This window comes from Salmo trutta, chromosome 24 (assembly GCF_901001165.1).
Source record: "Salmo trutta chromosome 24, fSalTru1.1, whole genome shotgun sequence".
NCBI classification, from domain to species: Eukaryota; Metazoa; Chordata; class Actinopteri; order Salmoniformes; family Salmonidae; genus Salmo; species Salmo trutta.
In genome coordinates, this window is record NC_042980.1 from 40,900,439 (window position 1) to 40,920,974 (window position 20,536).

Sequence of the window (20,536 nt, forward strand, 5' to 3'; positions counted from 1 at the left end):
AACCCCCAAGATTCTTTCCTGGTTAAATAATGAATACATGAATATCTAGCATTCATTATCAACCATACACACATGGACCTATACAGTCAATGTTTCAGATTAGCCTTTATCATGTTAAAGTGTCTTAAAGTGCTGCAAACTTGAGCAGGTGTAACAAGTTATGTTTGCTAAAAGGTCAATTTCCTTAGCAGACAAAAAAACTCAAACCTAACTTCAGACACAAACAGCTGATGTATATCAACCTGATTTACTGTAAAGATAGTTCTCTCTCGCAAATAACAATATATATATATTTTTTCATCTTTCTTTATCCAGGTAGGCCAGTTGAGAACAAGTAATCATTTACAACTGCAACCTGGCCAAGATAAAGCAAAGCAGTTTCGACAAAAACAACAACACAGAGTTACACATGGGATAAAGAAACACACAGTCAATAACACAATAGAAAAATCTGTATACAGTGTGTGCAAATGTAGTAAGATTAGGGAGGTAAGGCAATAAATAGGCCATAGTGCCGAAATAATTACAATTTAGCATTAACACTGGAGTGATAGATGTGCAGAGGATGGGTGCAAATGAGCAAAAATAAATAACAATATGGGGATGAGGTAGTTGGGTGTGCTATTTACAGATGGGCTGTGTACAGGTGCAGTGATCGGTAAGCTGCTTTGACAGCTCATGCTTAAAGTTAGTGAGGGAGATATATTGATTTTGTCACGTCCTGACCAGTAAAGGGGTTATTTGTTATTGTAGTTTGGTCAGGACATGGCAGGGGGTGTTTGTTTTATGTGGTTCGGGGTTTGTTGGGATATGTATTTATGTAAGAGGGGTGTTTGTTTTATGTGTTCCGTTTTTTGGGGGGTATTGTTCTATGTTTTGTATTCTATGGTTTTTCTATGTTGTGTATTTCTTTGTTGGCCTGGCATGGCTCTCAATCAGGAACAGCTGTACATCGTTGTTGCTGATTGGGAGCCATACTTAGGTAGCCCTTTTTTCACCTGTCTTTTGTGGGAAGTTGTTTTTGCACTGCTTGAGTTAGCCTGCAAAACTGTTTAGCTGTCGTTCGTTTTGTTATTTTTGTTACGTGTTCAAGTTTATTAAAATAAAACGTTAAAATGGCACTCAACCCGCTGCGCCTTGGTCTACTTCATACGACGGCCGTTACAGATTTTTGCAATTCGTTCTAGTCATTGGCAGCAGAGAACTGGAAGGAAAGGCGGCCAAATTGGGAGTTGGCTTTGGGGATGACCAGTGAAATATACCTGCTGGAGCGTATGCTATTGGTGAGTGTTGCTATGGTAACCAGTGAGCTGAGATAAGGCGGGGCTTTACCTAGCAAAGACTTGTAGATGACCTAGAGCCAGTGGGTTTGGCAACGAATATGAAGCGAGGGCCAACCAACAAGAGCATGCAGGTCGCAGTGGTGGGTAGTACATGGGGCTTTGGTGACAAAACGGATGGCACTGTGATAGACTACATCTAATTTACTGAGTAGAGTGTTGGAGGCTATTTTGTAAATGACATCGCCGAAGTCAAGGATCGGTAGGATAGTCAGTTTTACGAGGGTATGTTTAGCAGCATGAGTGAAGGAGGCTTTGTTGCGAAATAGGAAGCCGATTCTAGATTTAATTTTGGATTGGAGATGCTTAATGTGAGTCTGGAAGGAGAGTTTACAGTCTGACCAGACACCTAGGTATTTGTAGATGTCCACATATTCTAAGTCAGAACCGTCCACAGTATTGATGCTAGTCGGGCAGACGGGTGCAGGCATCAATTAGTTGAAGAGCATGCATTTACTTTTACTGGCATTTAACGTAAGAGCAGTTGGAGGCTACGGAAGGAGTGTTGTATGGCATTGAAGCTCATTTGGAGGTTTGTTAACACAGTGTCCAAAAAAGGGTCAGAAGTATACAGAATGGTGTTGTCTGCGTAGAGCTGGATCAGAAAATCACCAGCAGCAAGAGAGACATCATTGATGTATACAGAGAAAAGAGTCGGCCCGAGAATTTAACCCTGTGGCACCCCCATAGAGACTTCCAGAGGTCCGGACAATAGGCCCTCCGATTTGACACACTGAACTCTATCAGAGAAGTAGTTGGTAAACCAGGCGAGGCAATCATTTGAGAAACCAAGGCTGTTGAGTCTGCCGATAAGAATGCGGTGATTGACAGAGTCAAAAGCCTTGGCCAGGTCGATGAAGACGGCTGCATAGTACTGTCTTTTATCGATGGCAGTTATGATATCATTTAGAACCTTGAGCGTGGCTGAGGCGCACCCATGACCAGCTCGGAAAGCAGATTGCATAGTGGAGAAGGTACGGTGGGATTCGATATGACCGGTGATCTGTTTGTTAACTTGGCTTTCAAAGACTTTAGAAAGGCAGGGAAGGATGAAAATAGGTCTATAACAGTTTGGGTCTAGAGTTTCTCCCCCTTTGAAGAGGGGGATGACTGTGGCAGCTTTCCAATCTTTAGGGATCTCAAACGATATGAGAGGTTGAACAGGCTAATAATAGGGGTTGCAACAATTTCGGCGGATAATTTTAGGAAGGGAGGTTCCAGATTGTCTAGCCCGGGTGATTTGTAGGGGTCCAGATTTTGCAGCTCTTTCAGAACATCAGCTATCTTGATTTGGGTGAAGGAGAACCGAGGGGGGGGGGCTTGGGCAGGTTGCTGCGGGGGGTGCAGAGCTGTTGGCCGGCGTAGGGGTAGCCAGGTAGAAAGCATGGCCAGCCGTAGAAAAATGTTTATTGAAATTCAGGATTATCGTGGATTTATCGGTGGTGACAGTGTTTCCTAGCCTCAGTGCAGTGGGCAGCTGGGAGGAGGTGCTCTTATTCTCCATGTACTTTACAGTGTCCCAAAACTTTTTGGAATTTGTGCTACATGATGTAAATTTCAGTTTGTAAAAGCTAGCCTTTGCTTTCCTAACTGACTGTATGTGTTGGTTCCTAACTTCCCTGAAAATTTGCATATCGTGGTGGCTACTCGATGCTAATGCAGTACGCCACAGAATGTTTTTGTTCTGGTCAAGGGCAGTCAAGGCTGGAGCTAACCAAGGGCTATATCTGTTCTTAGTTCTATATTTTTTGAATGGGGCATGCTTATTTAAGGTGGTGAGGACACACAGCGTGATGTGGATATACAGTGTGATGTGGAATTACTGTGGAATTACTGTAAAGGCAAATACAGAATGTCTCTAGGGCATTAACCAGCATTAACCAGCATTAACCAGCATTGGCTAGCGTTAAGCAGCGTTGGCCCACATCCACATAGCAGATGTTTTGGCGGTGTTGGAGGTGTAACAGCGGTGCGAGCCTACACATCGGTGAGCGGCTTCTCTTGTCTGTCACAAACCACTCCCTTCTCTAGTATCCCTACCTGACATATCTGTGAGCGGCTTCTCTTGTCTGTCACAAACCTCCCTTCTCTATTATCCCTACCTGACATATCGGTGAGCGGCTTCTCTTGTCTGTCACAAACCTCCCTTCTCTAGTATCCCTACCTGACATATCGGTGAGCGGCTTCTCTTGTCTGTCACAAACCTCCCTTCTCTAGTATCCCTACCTGACATATCGGTGAGCGGCTTCTCTTGTCTGTCACAAACCTCCCTTCTCTAGTATCCCTACCTGACATATCGGTGAGCGGCTTCTCTTGTCTGTCACAAACCTCCCTTCTTTACTGTCCCTACCGCGTTAGAAGTTCATGCCTATCAGTCTAATTTGAGTGTTTGAACTAGTAACTCGGCTGCATGAGATTTGTTGGATTATAGTCAAGTGTGGTTTTTCGTTGCATCCAATGGCATTGTACGCGATAAGGTAACAAGTCACTTCTGGATTTGACAGCTCTAATGTAGTTTCACCTCTGACGTCACCAAAACAACGCTATGCGGATGATTGAATCTAGCCCTAGGTCTACATTGGTGAACAAAATATTTCTGACATATTCACCATTATTATATAGAACACTGATTTAAAGATAATTCTCTGTACATGTCAGACTCTAATTTATGGTGGTACCTGTGTGTGCGTGCGTGTGTGTGTGGGGTATGGAATGCTTCCCTAAGGCAACACAGCTTAGGCACAGTGATTTAAAGTGATGGGGCTCCCAGACCTCAGTTCTTCAATTCAGCTCTACCATTGTGGTTGTATCACCCCTCCCCCACCCCTATGACCTCTCCTGACCCCCCAGTAACACCAATGAACTCTCACCCCCACCGGCAGGCCAGCTTAAGGGGGACAGGGTTTAGCCAAAGGATCAGAATAGTTTCACAGCCAAATCTATGGCAGTAGTTTATTCTCCCTATCCATAATCATACGGTATGTGCAGCTTGTATCTGAGCCCAGCTTCTCAGAGAGAAAGACAGTTTGAAGACTGTAGACATCACATCAACATCCCACTAAATGGTTCTATGGTGCGGTGACCACTCCTCTCTGGTTCCTCTCCAGGACTGTCTGGATTCCATCTATTGTTTCTGCTGCCTTCTGTATGGAGGATGTCCATCTCTCCAACAATCAATCTCTTTCTCTTCCCTCCATCCCTCCATCTGGAGTTCCACAAACCCAGGCTATGGGAGTTACAATAGATAACAATAGTCTTCCAAGTGTAAAATTAAGCAGGTCAGTAGCTTAGGAAGAGTGAGATCGAATTGTTTTAATGCATTGTTATAAGGATTCATTATTTACATTGTTCTTTGGATGTGTTGTTTGGATGCATTGTTTGGATGTGTTATATGAACTAAACTCTTAAGGAAGTGAAAGAAGGGATGCACAAGTGAATCTTGAGAACTGAGACTAGAGATTAGCACCTTGAGCCGAAGTATGCCTGAGAGAGCGGGAGAAATATATACAGGTGAAGTCGGAAGTTTACATACACCTTAGCCAAATACATTTAAACTTCGTTTTTCACAATTCCTGACATTTAATCCTAGTAAAAATTCCCTGTCTTAGGTCAGTTAGGATCACCACTTTATTTTAAGAAAGTGAAATGTCAGAATAATAGTGGAGATAATAATTTATTTCAGCTTTTATTTCTTTCATCACATTCCCAGTGGGTCAGAAGTTTACATACACTCAATTAGTATTTGGTAGCATTTCCTTTAAATTCTTTAACCTCTCTGGGCCAGTGGGACGCTTGCGTCCCACCTACTCAACAGCCAGTGTAATCCCGTGGCGCGATATTCAAATACCTTAGAAATGCTATTACTTCAATTTCTCAAACATATGACTATTTTACAGCATTTTAAAGACAAGACTCTCGTTAATCTAACCACACTGTCCGATTTCAAAAAGGCTTTACAACGAAAGCAAAACATTAGATTATGTCAGCAGAGTACCCAGCCAGAAATAATCAGACACCCATTTTTCAAGCTAGCATATAATGTCACATAAACCCAAACCAAAGCTAAATGCAGCACTAACCTTTGATGATCTTCATCAGATGACAATCCTAGGACATTATGTTATACAATACATGCATGTTTTGTTCAATCAAGTTCATATTTATATCAAAAACCAGCTGTTTACATTAGCATGTGACTAGCATTCCCACCGAACACTTCCGGTGAATTTACTAAATTACTCACGATAAACGTTCACAAAAACATAACAATTATTTTAAGAATTATAGATACAGAACTCCTTTATGCACTCGCTATGTCCGATTTTAAAATAGCTTTTCGGTGAAAGCACATTTTGCAATATTCTGAGTAGACTAGGCTAGCTATTTTGGGCTAGCTATTTTGGGCTAGCTATTTTGACACCCACCAAGTGTGGTACTCACCAAACACCGATTTACTATTAGAAAAGTTTGATTACCTTTACTGTTCTTCGTCAGAATGCACTCCCAGGACTTCTACTTCAATAACAAATGTTGGTTTGGTTCCAAATAATCCGTAGTTATATCCAAATAGCGGCGTTTTGTTCGTGCGTTCAAGACACTATCCGAAGGGTAAAGAAGGGTGACGCGCCCGACACGTTTCGTGACAAAAAATATTCCATTACCGTACTTCGAAGCATGTCAACCGCTGTTTAAAATCAATTTTTATGCTATTTTTCTCGTAAAAAAGCGATAAAATTCCGACCGGGAGTCGTTGTTTTCATTCAAAGAGAGAGAAAGTAAACATGGTGTCGGCTCGTGCACGCGCCTCCAAACTCATTGTCCTCAGATCGACCACTATCCAAATGCGCTAATGTTTTTCAGCCATGGCCTGCAAAGCCACCATTCATCGTTCTGGCGCCTTCTGAGAGCCTATGGGAGCGTTAGAAAATGTCACGTTATGCCAGAGATCCCCTGTTTTGGTTAGAGAGGATCAAGAAGGCCATGAAATGGTCAGAGAGAGCGCTTCCTGTTTGGAATCTTCTCAGGTTTTGGCCTGCCAAATGAGTTCTGTTATACTCACAGACACCATTCAAACAGTTTTAGAAACTTTAGGGTGTTTTCTATCCAAATCGAACAATTATATGCATTTTCTAGTAGTAACCAGATTAAATCGGGTACGTTTTTTATCCGGCCGTGCAAATACTGCCCCCTATCCCCAACAGGTTAACTTGGGTCAAATGTTTCGGGTAGCCTTCCACAAGCTTCCCACAATAAGTTGGGTGAATTTTGGCCCTTTCCTCCTGACAGAACTGGTGTAACTGAGTCAAGTTTGTAGGCCTCCTTGCACGAACATGCTTTTTCAGTTCTGCCCACATATTTTCTATAGGATTGAGGTCAGGGCTTTGTGATGGCCACTCCAATACCTTGAATTTGTTGTCCTAAGGCCATTTTGCCACAACTTTGGAAGTATGCTCGGGGTCATTGTCCATTTGGAAGACCCATTTGCGACCAAGCTTTAACTTCCTGACTAATGTCTTTAGATGTTGCTTCAATATATCCACATAATTCCCCCTAATTATGCCATCTATTTTGTGAAGTGCACCAGTCCCTCCTGCAGCAAAGCATCCCCACAACATGATGCTGCCACCCCTGTGCTTCACGGTTGGGATGGTGTTTTTCTGCTTGCAAGCATCCCCCTTTTTCCTACAAACATAACGGTGGTCATTATGGCCAAACAGTTCTATTTTTGTTTCATCAGACAAGCGGACATTTCTCCAAAAAGTACGATCTTTGTCCCCATGTGCAGTTGCAAACTGTAGTCTGGCTTTTTACTGTGGATATAGATACTTTTCTACCTGTTTCCTCCGGCATCTTCACAAGGTCCTTTGCTGTTGTTCTGGGATTGATTTACACTTTTTGCACCAAAGTACATTCATCTCTAGGAGACAGAACACATCTCCTTCCTGAGCGGTATGACATCTGCGTGGTCCCATGGTGTTTATACTTGCGTACTATTGTTTGTACAGATGAATGTGGTACCTTCAGGCGTTTGGAAATTGCTCCCAAGGATGAACCAGACTTGTGGACGTCAACAATTATTTTTATGAGGTCTTGGCTGATTTCTTTTGATTTTCCCATGATGTCAAGCAAAGAGGCACTGAGTTTGAAGGTAGGCCTTGAAATGCATCCACAGGTATACCTCCCATTGACTCAAATGATGTCAATTAGCCTATCAGAAGCTTCTAAAGCCATGACATCATTTTCTGGAATTTTCCAAGCTGTTTAAAGGCACAGTCAATTTAGCATATGTAAACTTCTGACCTACTGGAATTGTGATACCGTGAATTATAAGTGAAATAATCTGTCTGTAAACAATTGTTAGAAAAATGACTTGTGTCATGCACAAAGTAAATGTCCTAACCGACTTACCAAACTATAGTTTGTTAACAAGAAATGTGTGGAGTGGTTGAAAAACGAGTTTTAATGACTCCAACCTCAATGTATGTACACTTCCGACTTCAACTGTATATATATATATATATATATATATATATATATATACACTGCTCAAAAAAATAAAGGGAACACTTAAACAACACAATGTAACTCCAAGTCAATCACACTTCTGTGAAATCAAACTGTCCACTTAGGAAGCAACACTGATTGACAATACATTTCACATGCTGTTGTGCAAATGGAATAGACAACAGGTGGAAATTATAGGCAATTAGCAAGACACCCCCAATAAAGGAGTGGTTCTGCAGGTGGGGAGCACAGACCACTTCTCAGTTCCTATGCTTCCTGGCTGATGTTTTGGTCACTTTTGAATGCTGGCGGTGCTTTCACTCTAGTGGTAGCACGAGACGGAGTCTACAACCATGAGACGGAGTCTACTGGCTCAGGTAGTGCAGCTCATCCAGGATGGCACATCAATGCGAGCTGTTGAAAGAAGGTTTGCTGTGTCTTTCAGCGTAGTGTCCAGAGCATGGAGGTGCTAACAGGAGACAGGCCAGTACATCAGGATACGTGGAGGAGGCCGTAGGAGGGCAACAACCCAGCAGCAGGACCGCTACCTCCGCCCTTGTGCAAGGAGGAGCAGGAGAAGCACTGCCAGAGCCCTGCAAAATTACCTCCAGCAGGCCACAAATGTGCATGTGTCTGCTGAAATGATCAGAAACAGACTCTATGAGGGTGGTATGAGGGCCCGACGTCCACAGGTGGGGGTTGTGCTTACAGCCCAACACCGTGCAGGACGTTTCGCATTTGCCAGAGAACACCAAGATTGGCAAATTCGCCACTGGCGCCCTGTGCTCTTCACAGATGAAAGCAGGTTCACACTGAGCACATGTCACAGAGTCTTGAGACGCCGTGGTGAACGTTCTGCTGCCTGCAACATCCTCCAGCATGACCGGTTTGGCGGTGGGTCAGTCATCAACGCTGTGTGTTACAGGGAAGACATCCTCCTCCCTCATGTGGTACCCTTCCTGCAGACTCATCCTGACATGACCCTCCAGCATTACAACGCCACCAGCCATACTGCTCGTTCTGTGCGTCATTTCCTGCAAGACAGGAATCTCAGTGTTCTGCCATGGCCAGTGAAGAGCCCGGATCTCAATCCCATTGAGCACGTCTGGGACCTGTTGGATCAGAGGGTGAGGGCTAGGGCCATTCCCCCCAGAAATATCTGGAAAATTGCAGGTGCCTTGGTGGAAGAGTGGGGTAACATCTCACAGCAAGAACTGGCAAATCTGTTGCAGTCCATAAGGAGGAGATGCACTGCAGTACTTAATGCAGCAGGTGGCCACACCAGATACTGACTGTTACTTTTGAGCCCCCCTTGGTTCAGGGACGCATAAATCCATTTCTGTTAGTCACATGTCTGTGGAACTTGTTCAGTTTATGTTTTAGTTGTTGAATCTTGTTATGTTCATACAAATATTTACACATGTTAAGTTTGCTGAAAATAAACGCAGTTGACAGTGAGAGGATGTTTCTTTTTTTGCTGAGTTTATATACAATCATATATATGATCTTACATATCATCATACATATCATATATATCATCAAACACATCATCATACATATCATTCTACATATTATATATATATATATCATCATACATATTATGTATATCATCATACATATAATTGTACATATTATAGATATCATTACAAATATCACCATACATAGTATCATGTACTGTCTATCACCACACATATATATATATATATATATCTATATTATCATATATATCATCATACATATTATAGATATCATCACAAATATCACCATACATATTATCATGTACTGTATATCACCACACATATTATATATAAATATATAACATCATACATATTATATAAATCAGCATACAGTTCATCATACATATTCTCAAACATATCATCATACATTTGATATAAATCATCATACATATCATCATACATATCGCCATACGTATCATCATACATATTATATATATCATCATACATATTATACATATCATCATCGATATTATGTAAATCATCATACATATTATATATATCATCATACATATCATCATACATATTATACACATCATCTTATATATCATCATACATATCGCCATACATAGCATCATACATATTATAGATATCATCATACATATTATATATATCATCATACATATTATATATATATATATATCAGCATACATATTGCCATACAGATCATCATACATATTATATATATATATCATCATACATATCATCAGATATATAATCATACCTTTCATCGTACATATTATTATATATATTATGTATATATATCATCTTACATTTCATCACACATATCATCATACATATTATATATATTACCATACATATTAAATATACTGCTCAAAAGAATAAAGGGAACACTTAAACAACACAATGTAACTCCAAGTCAATCACACTTCTGTGAAATCAAACTGTCCACTTAGGAAGAAACACTGATTGACAAAAAATTCACATGCTGTTGTGCAAATGGAATAGACAACAGGTGGAAATTCTAGGCAATAAGCAAGACACCCCTAATAAAGGAGTGGTTCTGCAGGTGGAGACCACAGACCACTTCTCAGTTCCTATGCTTCCTGGCTGATGTTTTGGTCACTTTTGAATGCTGGCGGTGCTTTCACTCTAGTGGTAGCATGAGACGGAGTCTACAACCCACACAAGTGGCTCAGGTAGTGCAGCTCATCCAGGATGGGACATCAATGCGAGCTGTGGCAAGAAGGTTTGCTGTGTCTGTCAGCGGAGTGTCCAGAGCATGGAGGCGCTACCAGGAGATAGGCCAGTACATCAGGAGACGTGGAGGAGGCCGTAGGAGGGCAACAACCCAGCAGCAGGACCGCTACCTCCGCCTTTGTGCAAGGAGGAGCAGGAGGAGCACTGCCAGAGCCCTGCAAAATGACCTCCAGCAGGCCACAAATGTGCATGTGTCTGCTCAAACGGTCAGAAACAGACTCCATGAGGGTGGTATGAGGGCCCGACGTCCACAGGTGGGGGTTGTGCTTACAGCCCAACACCGTGCAGGACGTTTGGCATTTGCCAGAGAACACCAAGATTGGCAAATTCGCCACTGGCGCCCTGTGCTCTTCACAGATGAAAGCAGGTTCACACTGAGCACGTGACAGACGTGACAGAGTCTGGAGACGCCGTGGAGAACGTTCTGCTGCCTGCAACATCCTCCAGCATGACAGGTTTGGCGGTGGGTGGCATTTGGCGGTGGGTGGCACACCCCACATGGTGTGGGGTGGCATTTCTTTGGGGGGCCGCACAGCCCTCCATGTGCTCGCCAGAGGTAGCCTGACTGCCATTAGGTACCGAGATGAGATCCTCAGACCCCTTGTGAGACCATATGCTGGTGCGGTTGGCGCTGGGTTCCTCCTAATGCAAGACAATGCTAGACCTCGTGTGTCAGCAGTTCCTGCAAGAGGAAGGCATTGATGCTATGGACTGGCCCGCCCGTTCCCCAGACCTGAATCCAATTGAGCACATCTGGGACATCATGTCTCGCTCCATCCACCAACGCCACGTTGCACCACAGACTGTCCAGGAGTTGGCGGATGCTTTAGTCCAGGTCTGGGAGGAGATCCCTCAAGAGACCATCCGCCACCTCATCAGGAGCATGCCCAGGCGTTGTAGGGAGGTCATACAGGCACGTGGAGGCCACACACACTACTGAGCCTCATTTTGACTTGTTTTAAGGACATTACATCAAAGTTGGATCAGCCTGTAGTGTGGTTTTCCACTTTAATTTTGAGTGTGACTCCAAATCCAGACCTCCATGGGTTGATAAATTGGATTTCCATTGATTATTTTTGTGTGATTTTGTTGTCAGCACATTCAACTATGTAAAGAAAAAAGTATTTAATAAGATTATTTCTTTCATTCAGATCTAGGATGTGTTGTTTAAGTGTTCCCTTTATTTTTTTGAGCAGTGTATGTGTGTGTATATATATATATATATGAGAGAGACTAATATTTTATTCACACAGGATTCACGATATGTTGCCTGTAAAAATGGTTATGATCCCCTTTCAAAACGTCCCAAGACATTCAACTCTGACAACTTTGAACATTTTACACTCGCCATACTTGTAAATAATTTGTAAATCATTACCTTGTTATGAATTAATTTTCCTGTTGGTGAATAGACTGTAGTCAACTTTCTATCTCAAAACGTTGTCAGATATGTTTTGTAATTTCATGAGCTGGCTAGATAGCTAGATAGCTAGACAGCTAGATATGTTTAAAAGTCCCTTCAGTATAAAACTAACACTGCATTCATGACTACCTCGGTTGGCAGAAATAAAATAACAGGCTTTGTTACTGGCAATACCTTTCAGATATGAAAAAAAGGCGGTAAAAAGAAGACGGCAAAGGTAAGGTTGGCGTGTTTTGGTCTTGGTATGAATAGTATATTAAGAGAGACAGAAAGAGATGTTGGATTAGCACCGTTCTCCGACACTCAGCAGGTGATCGTTAACAGACCATGGTCAACCACTGCTTTTAACCGTTCGTCGACACAGTGTGTTTTACAGTGGCTTGCTAAAGTATTCACCCCTTTGGCATTTTTCCTATTTTCTAGTTTTACAACCTGGAATTAAAATAAATGTTTTGGGGTTTGTAACTCTTGATTTACACAACATGCCTACCACTTTGAAGATGCAAAATATTTTTTTTGTGAAACAAACAAGAAATAAGACTCAAACTGAAAACTTGAGCGTGCATAACCATTCACCCCCCCCCCCCCAAAGTCAATACATTGTAGAGACACCTTTTGCAGCAAATACAGCTGTAATTCTCTTGAGGTATGTCTCTACAAGCTTGGCACATCTAGCCACTGGGATTTTTGCCTATTCTTCAAGGCAAAGTTCAAGTTGGATGGGTTCCACTGGTGAATAGAATCTTTAAGTCATACCACAGATTCTCAATTGGATTGAGGTCTGGGCTTTGACTAGACCAGTCCAAGACATTTTAATGTTTCTCCTTAAATCAGTCGAGTGTTGCTTTAGCAGTATGCTTAGGGTCATTGTCCTGATGGAAGGTGAACCTCCATCCCAGTCTCAAATCTCTGGAAGACTGAAACAGGTTTCCTTCAAGAGTTTCCCTGTATTTAGTGCCATCCATCATTCCTTCAATTCTGACCAGTTTCCCAGTCCCTGCCGCAGAAAAACATCCCCACAGCATGATGCTGCCACCACCATGCTTCACTGTGGGGATGGTATTCTCGGGGTGATGGGAGGTGTTGGGTTTGCGCCAGACATAGCATTTTCCTTGATGGCCAAAAAGCTTCATTTTAGTCTCATCTGACCAGAGTACATTCTTCCATATGTTTGGGGAGTCTCCCACATGCCTTTTGGCGAACACCAAACATGTTTGCTTATTTCTTTCTTTAAGCAGTGGCTTTTTTTCTGGCCACTCTTCTGTAAAGCCCAGCTCTGTGGAGTGTACGGCTTAAAGTGGTCCTACGGACAAATACTCCAATCTCCGCTGTGGACCTTTGCAGCTCCTTCTGGGTTATCTTTGGTCTCTTTGTTGCCTCTCTGATTAATGCCCTCCTTGCCTGGTCCATGAGTTCTCTCTTATTTAGGGGCTTCATAGCAAAGGGGTGAATACATATGCACGCACCACTTTTCAATTTTTTTGTTGAATTTTTTTAAACAAGTTATTTTTTTAATTTCACTTCACGAATGTGGACTATTTTGTGTATGTCCATTACATTAAATCCAAATAAAAATCAATTTAAATTACAGATTGTAATGCAACAAAATAGTAAAAACGCCAAGCGGGATGAATACTTTTGCAAGGCACTGTATATTTTACATTATTGACCAGAGTCTGTGACATGAAGGGGTCTTAGTTTACTTGTTAGTGTAGTCCATAGGCCTTTCTGCCTCTGTCTGCCAGACACCCAATCCTCAGCTCCTATGCAGCTCCACCCTTCATATGTTAGAACAGATAGCCTCTTTAACTATTGATAAAATAACCAAGTCAATAACTCAAACACTGACAAGGGAGGGGTGAGCGAGAGTGTATTAGAGAGGGAGAGAGGGAGGGAGGGAGGGAGGGAGAGAGGGAGAGATTGAGTAAGAAAAATAGAGAAATGTGAAAAACAAGTTAAACCAATCTATTCACACATTGAAACCTTCCCAACAGAATGCAAAATATCTCGCCATGGTAATTGAGTTAACAGTGCTAGTTGAGTGTAAAATTGCTGTTTAATCTCTTCAAGAGAAGATAAACGTGTTGTGATGTGAATGAGATGTGACAAATGTAGCTCGACTAATTCAACTAATAGCTTGCCTTCACTTCTGTCAAATGCAGCTACATTTTATGTGCCTTGCAATTGAGAAAGAAAATAGTGTGTTAAAATGTGAATAAGGGCTCTGGTAGACTCATGTCATCTCGGAAACAAATTCTGATGAGTTTGACATTTCCCGTCAATCTAAGAGCATATTTTAGGTTACTCATTACATTTCTCAAAGCACAGGGCAGTAAATGTGCCCAAAATTAGCTCATGAATTGGAAGGTTAAAGAGTATTTTTAACTACAGATTTTTAAATGGGACATACAGCTACTTGGTCAGACAGAGATAGTCAGTGTTAATTATTAACTTCTAACAGATGTCCAGATAAGGACAAGAAGGAAACAGCTTGTAATCCCTTACCTCCCTCTTTCAATCTCTCCCATTCTTTCAACTCCATGCCCCTTCCCTTTCTCTCCCATCTTCCCTCGTCTCCCTCATTTTACCTCTGTACCCCTCCTCTTCTGTCTATCTATCTCTCCCACCCCCTCTCTTTCTTACTCACTCACTCTCACTCTCCCACCCAGCCTCCTACCCCTCTGGCCAGGTTAGGGAGGTGGGGCTCCCTCCCTCCCTCCCCACCCAGCCTCCCATCCCTCCGGCCAGATTAGGGATGTGGGGCTCCCTCCCTCCCTCCCCACCCAGCCTCCCATCCCTCCGGCCAGATTAGGGATGTGGGTCTCCCTCCCTCCCCCACCCAGCCTCCCACCCCTCTGGCCAGGTTAGGGAGGTGGGGCTCCCTCCCTCCCCACCCAGCCTCCCACCCCTCTGGCCAGGTTAGGGAGGTGGGGCTCCCTCCCTCCCCATCCCTCCGGCCAGATTAGGGAGGTGGGTCTCCCTCCCTCTCCCTCCCTCCCCCACCCAGCCTCCCACCCCTCTGGCCAGGTTAGGGAGGTGGGGCTCCCTCCCTCCCTCCCCACCCAGCCTCCCACCCCTCTGGCCAGGTTAGGGAGGTGGGGCTCCCTCCCTCCCCATCCAGCTTCCCATCCCTCCGGCCAGATTAGGGAGGGGGGTCTCCCTCCCTCTCCCTCCCTCCCCCACCCAGCCTCCCACCCCTCTGGCCAGGTTAGGGAGGTGGGGCTCCCTCCCTCCCCCACCCAGCCACCCACCCTCCGGCCAGATTAGGGCGGTGGTTCTCCCTCTCTCCCCCACCCAGCCTCCTACCCCTCTGGCCAGGTTAGTGAGGTGGGTCTCCCTCCCTCTCTTCCCCACCCAGCCACCCACCCTCTGGCCAGGTTAGTGAGGTGGGTCTCCCTCCCTCTCTTCCCCACCCAGCCTCCTACCCCTCTGGCCAGATTAGGGAGGTGGGTCTCCCTCCCTCCCTCCCCCACCCAGCCACCCACCCTCTGGCCAGGTTAGGGAGTTGGTTCTCTCTCCCCCACCCAGCCGTCCAGGTTAGAGTGGTAGGTCAGTTGTTATTTACTTTTGCATCAGGCCCCTTTCATTGAGTCCTTTCATTGAGTCCTTTCATTGAGTCCTTTCATTGAGTTCTGGTTCACGAGTGACTGGAGTCTCTAACTCCTGGACCCTGGAGTCAGGGAAGGTCACTCAGCCCTTTTGGTCACCTATACCTCCTGATATTCAGACTGGCCCAGTCCTGATCATTACTACCTGTCAATAGCGTGAGCCAAAGATATGCAGACTTTGACCAAATGCATTTGAACATTTAGAATTGTGATGCCACCATGTTAGCATCAGGGAAACAGTAGAAGAGAAATACTCCATGCAACACTGTGTCTGGTAACACCATGTACTGACTACAAATACCAACACTGTGTCTGGTAACACCATGTACTGACTACAAATACCAACACTGTGTCTGGTAACACCATGTACTGACTACAAATACCAACACTGTGTCTGGTAACACCATGTACTGACTACAAATACCAACACTGTGTCTGGTAACACCATGTACTGACTACAAATACCAACACTGTGTCTGGTAACACCATGTACTGACTACAAATACCAACACTGTGTCTGGTAACACCATGTACTGACTACAAATACCAACACTGTGTCTGGTAACACCATGTACTGACTACAAATACCAACACTGTGTCTGGTAACACCATGTACTGACTACAAATACCAACACTGTGTCTGGTAACACCATGTACTGACTACAAATACCAACACTGTGTCTGGTAACACCATGTACTGACTACTGATACCAACACTGTGTCTGGTAACATCATGTACTGACTACTAATACCAACACTGTGTCTGGTAACATCATGTACTGACTACTGATACCAACACTGTGTCTGGTAACACCATGTACTGACTACAAATACCAACACTGTGTCTGGTACACTGTGTCTGGTACACTATGTCTGGTACACACACACATAGCAGTAGGGACAAAGACCTCTAAACACTCACTTTTGTCTGAAATAGAGACACAACTTGGCCTGTTTTCACTGACTGCGTTTAGAGCAGCAATTAGACAGGGTAATTTACACCAACCCTGCAGCTCTACTGTTGTCAGACACAGTGTTGGTTTTCGTAATCAGTACATGATGACATCTAGTAGTAGGGTCATCACAGTAGGGTCTTTGTGTGCGTGTGTGCGTCCTACATAACTAAGTCCATACTTGTCCAGATTTATGGTTGTTGAGTGAAGGGATGTTTTCCCAAACATAAATTAATTGTGATCTAGACAGACAGGCACTCCTCAGGGACTTTGTTCCAGGCTCAGCAATAAGTTCATTAACTCCATCCAGCCACAGAGACAATAATGACCTTTCTTTTTTTTGTTATTTAACTAGTAAAGTCAGTTAAGAACAAATTATTATGTACAATAATGGTCTAGAATCAGTGGGTTGCCTTGTTCAGGAGCAGAACAAAATATGTTTACTTTGTCAGCTCAGGGATTTGATCAAGCAACTTTTCAGTTACTGGCCCAATGCTCTAACCACTAGGCTACCTGCCACCTGCTGACCTAATGAGCTACAGTAACAAGCCACTATAACCATCCAATCAGACATACAGGAATGACCTAATGAGCCACTGTAACCAGCCACTGTAACCAGCCACTGTAACCAGCGTAATGTAACCAGCCACTGCAACCAGCCACTGCAACCAGCCACTGCAACCAGCCACTGCAACCAGCCACTGTAACCAGCTTAATGTAACCAGCTTAATGTAACCAGCTACTGCAAGCAGCACTTGTAAATAGCTACTGTAACTAGCCACTGTAACTAGCCACTGTAACTAGCCACTGTAGCCAGACACTGTAACAAGCTTCTGTAACCAGATGCTGTAACCAGCACTTGTAAAAAGCTATTATAACCAGCCGCTGTAACCGGCTACTGTAACCAGCCACTGTAAAGAGCCAGTGTAACCAGTTACTGTAACCAGTTAGTGTCACCAGCTATTGTAACCAGCTACTGTAACCAGCCACTGCAACCAGCCACTTTAACCAAACACTGTAACTAGACACTGTAACAAGCTACTGTAACAAGCTACTGTAACCAGCCATTGTAACCAGCTACTGCAACTAGACACTGCAACTAGACACTGCAACTAGACACTGTAACCGGCCACTGTAAACAGACACTGTAACCAGACACACTGTACAGGAATGATGCAACTATGGGAAGACACATGCATGCACACAAACACACACACTCACAGGCGCACACACACACACACACACACACACACACACACACACACACACACACACAGTGATTGGTTGGATTAAAGGTCCACAGTGTATTTTCACGGACTATTAGCCAGTGAAATATTATAATCAATTGTGATTAAAGGAGAGGAAACCATGTGGCTACTGTAGATATATTATTATTATAAGCAGAACCATTTCCAGTGAGGAAAGGAAAAACGTCTTCTCTTGTTTTCCAAAACAGCTTCAGTTCGGCTTCAAGTCTCAAGTGCACTTCCTGGTCGCATGTGTGTGAAAGTTCACAACACAAAAACACAGAGACCCAATTGCACGCACACACACACACACACACACACACACACACACACACACACACACACACACACACACACACACACACACACACACACACACACTCTAGTACACAAACACACACTCCACATGTTCCAGTCCAGTGGTGTTTCTCTGGAAGGCAGTGTTTGGAGTAATGTGAAGAGTGGGTGTAAACCTCTTATTGATGGATAGATATGGAGAATCCTGCTGACAGACATTCTTATTATAGACATATAGTAGTGCCAAAAAGTTTTGAGAATGACAAATATTAATTTCCAAAAAGTTTGCTGCTTCAGTGTGTTTAGATACTTTTGTCAGATGTTACTATGGAATACTGAAATATAACTACAAGCATTTCATAAGTGTCAATGGCTTTTATTGACAATTACTTAAAGTTGATGCAAAGAGTCAATATTTTCAGTGTTGACCCTTCTTTTTCAAGACCTCTGCAATCCGCCCTGGCATGCTGTCAATTAACTTCTGGGCCACATCCTGACTGATGGCAGCCTACCCTCCCATGCTTGGAGTTTGTCAGAAATTGTGGGTTTTTGTTTGTCCACCCGCCTGTTGAGGATTGACCACAAGTTCTCATTGGGATTAAGGTCTGGGGAGGTTCCTGGCCATGGACCCAAAATATCGATGTCTTGTTCTCCGAGCTACTTAGTTATCACTTTTGCCTTATGGCAAGGTGCTCCATCATGCTGGAAAAGGCATTGTTCATCACCAAACTGTTCCTGGATGGTTGGGAGAAGTTGCTCTCAGAGGATGTGTTGGTACCATTCTTTATTCATGGCTGTGTTCTTAGGCAAAATTGTGAGTGAGCCCACTCCCTTGGCTGAGAAGCAACCCCACAAATGAATGGTCTCAGGATGCTTTACTGTTGGCATGACACAGGATTGATGGAAGCGCTCAACTTGTCTTCTCCAGATTTTTTTCCGGATGCCGCAAACAATCGGAAAGGGGATTCATCAGAGAAAATGACTTTACTTTATCAGCAGTCCAATCCCTGTACCTTCTGCAGAATATCAGTCTGTCCCTGATGTTTTTCCTGGAGAGAAGTGGCTTCTTTGCTGCCCTTCTTGACGCCAGGCCATCCTCCAAAAGTCTTCACCTCACTGTGTCTGCAGATGCACTCACACCTGCCTGCTGCCATTCCTGAGCAAGCTCTGTACTGGTGGTTCCCCGATGCCGCAGCTGAATCAACCTTAGGAGATGGTCCTGGCGCTTGCTGGACTTTCTTGGGCGCTCTAAAGCCTTCACAACAATTGAACCGCTCTTCTTGAAGTTCTTGATGATCCGATGAATGGCTGATTCAGGTGCAGATTCAGGTGCAATCTTACTGGCAGCAATATCCTTGCCTGTGAAGCCTTTTGTGTGCAAAGCAATGATGACGGCACGTGTTTCCTTGCAGGTAACCATGGATAACAGAGGAAGAACAATGATTCCAAGCACCACCCTCCTTTTGAAGCTTCCAGTCTGTTATTCGAACTCAATCAGCATGATAGAGTGATCTCCAGCCTTGTCCTCATCAATACACACACCTGTGTTAATGAGAGAATCACTGACATGATGTCAGCTGGTCCTTTTGTGGCAGTGCTGAAATGCAATGGAAATGTTTTTTTGGGGGATTCAGTTCATTTGCATGGCAAAGAGGTACTTTGCAATTAATTGCAATTCATCTGATTTCTCTTCATAACATTCTGGAGTATATGCAAATTGCCATCATATAAACTGAGGCAGCAGACTGTGAAAATTAATATTTGTGTCACTCAACTTTTGGCCACGACTGTACACACAAGAGCAACGCTCAGCCTTTCACTAACCTCTGTTACTCCATCAGTCATGTAAACACAGCAACCTCTTTACCTCTCCTTAAATTACCTGGTACATCTCTCTCTCTCTCTCTCTCTCGGCTAAGGTACATCTCTCTCTCTCTCTCTCTCTCTCTCTCTCTCTCTCTCTCTCTCTCTCTCTCTCTCTCTCTCTCTCTCTCTCGGTTGGCTAAGGTACATCTCTCTCGGTTGGCTAAGGTACATCTCTCTCGTCTCTCTCTCTGGGTTGGCTAAGGTACATCTCTCTCTCTCGGTTGGCTAAGGTACATCTCTCTCTCTCGGTTGGCTAAGGTACATCTCTCTCTCTCGGTTGGCTAAGGTACATCTCTCTCTCTCGGTTGGCTAAGGTACATCTCTCTCTCTCGGTTGGCTAAGGTACATCTCTCTCTCTCCGGTTGGCTAAGGTACATCTCTCTCTCTCTCTCTCTCGGTTGGCTAAGGTACATCTCTCTCTCTCTCTCTCGGCTAAGGTACATCTCTCTCTCTCTCTCTCTCGGCTAAGGTACATCTCTCTCTCTCTCTCTTCTCGGTTGGCTAAGGTCTAACGGTACATTTCTTCTCTCTCTCTCTAATGACTTCTCTCTTGGCTAAGGTAC